This window comes from Saccoglossus kowalevskii, chromosome 5 (genome assembly GCF_978046115.1).
Source record: "Saccoglossus kowalevskii chromosome 5, keSacKowa6.1, whole genome shotgun sequence".
NCBI classification, from domain to species: Eukaryota; Metazoa; Hemichordata; class Enteropneusta; family Harrimaniidae; genus Saccoglossus; species Saccoglossus kowalevskii.
In genome coordinates, this window is record NC_140645.1 from 25887756 (window position 1) to 25889909 (window position 2154).

A 2154-nucleotide genomic window follows, 5' to 3' on the forward strand; every position below is an offset into this window, starting at 1 on the left:
CCTTAATTTGTAATTATTTGCTTGTATAACTCGGATGCGTATTAATGAGGTATCTATCATGCCCAACTTATGTACTTGAGAATATTACAATCTTTACTTCAAGAAAAAGGCACTTTTAAGCATAGTTGTCATTGGCATGGCAATGGTTGCTAGATATGAAGTCATGCAAAGAAACCATGTAAACTTCAAATAAGAAAATTATTAAACTAAAAACTATTTATTTTATGATTCATAAACTAATTCATATCGCAGAATGGGTCGATGGAAACGAAATAGTAGGAATAAACAGCCCTAAAATCGATATGAAAAATAACAGTTGAGCTGAATAGGTGTGTAAATAATTAGCACAAAATAGAGGCAAATTATGGCAAGGAGTTGCTGAGTATTTTAGTTTTTACTGCCGTCCAGAATTGTAGCATAATCATGTAAATTGTTTTTTCGGCGTTACGCCCTCTATCGGTGATCTACAAATGCACGCGGTTCCTTAATTTCTTGGTGACGACATTTTATTTTCCAAGTTGACGAAGCAAACAAGACCCCCTAGTAGACGACGCAACTTGCACTTTTCAAGTTGTCGACGCAAAATTAGTCCCCCTTATGGAAAGCCGTACGGGACCCTGCTGCGTCAATATAAATTGCATGCTAAAACATATAGCTTCAAAATTATGCTGCTTCTTCAACAAAAGTGCGATTTTCGATGTCTACGTTTACCAATTGTAGTAGTAGCAATCAGTGCAAAACTTATTCACAGTCGTCGCTAATTAATTAGCAGTTGTCGCAAAGCAAGTTGTGGTAGTCGCGATTTAACGGGTGATGATTTTTCAGATGTCATTAACATTTGTCGTTGACGCGGTTCCTTAATTTATAGATGACGACATTTCATATTCCAAGTTGACGAAGCAAACAAGTCCCCTAGTAGACGACGCAACTTGCACTTTTCAAGTTGTCGACGCAAAACGAGTTCCCCTAGGTGACTTTCCTTTTTTCATTTCAAGTTGACGCAGACGCATTTTTTGCTAGTAGTCAACGACGCACATTAGCATTTTCAAGTTGACGCAGACGCAAATTGCATTTTCAAGTTGACGCAGACGCGTTTCCTGGTAAACGACAACGCACAGTGTATTTTTCAAATTGACACCAACGCAACATTTGAGTTAGGGTGAGGATGATAATCTTCGCAGAGACAATTTTAAGAAAAACCAAGTCAGAAATAATATTTATATAAAATAAAACCTGTGTATAGTAGCAACCGCCCAATGAAACAGTCTTGATATGGAAGACTATTGGAGGTTGATATTTGTATATGGATCTCCAACTCGTTTATTTGTCATAAATCAAAGAAATGTGACTTGAGGAAATTTAAAGGTTGTTTTGTCCGTGGCATGCTAATTATTTAGGTCACTGAGCAAATAAGAATCTGCAAAAATATTCGTGAGTAACCACGTAAGATAGGTTTTTTATAAGTTGATCATACCACCACCTCCATGATCACACGTTATGTCTTGAAACTGCCTAAAGGTTTCGATATAACTAGTTAGGCTTTATATAATATAGAAAAGTTCACTAACACAGTTTTAAACTATATAAAAAACTGCATTAAAACAGAAATTTAGCACACAAATGAGTGAGAATATAATTTACTATTTCCCTTTCTCAAGTTTCTATCATACTTATCTTCTCAATTATAATGAAAAGTTACCAATACTAAATGGCATCAATATAAAAATAATTATTTTTATGAATATAGCTGCACTACAATTTGAGATCACTTACGTATATACACTGGCGGATCCAGAAATTCGGTAAGGGGCGCTACTATTGACGTGGGCTAGGTTTGTCAATTTTTTGTTTGCGGGCTGAAGGGGGTAGGGCGCCTGGAACTGGAACATATGTGTTTATTTACATGTTCGCCATATAAAAAGACATAAAGTCATTATTAGTTTAATTTGTTCAGGTCCTAGTAGTTTGACGTCGTACTAGCGGCCAGGAACTGCCGATGGCAGGGTAGTTAATATACATGGTTAAGAGATCATTGTGCATTTTTTCATGTGGATTCACCATAATAAAATAGCCCGCTAGATTCTCAATAATATCATTTGATAGACATTAAAACAATGAATAAATAGAATACTCAGACCCAGGTGAGCTGAAAAC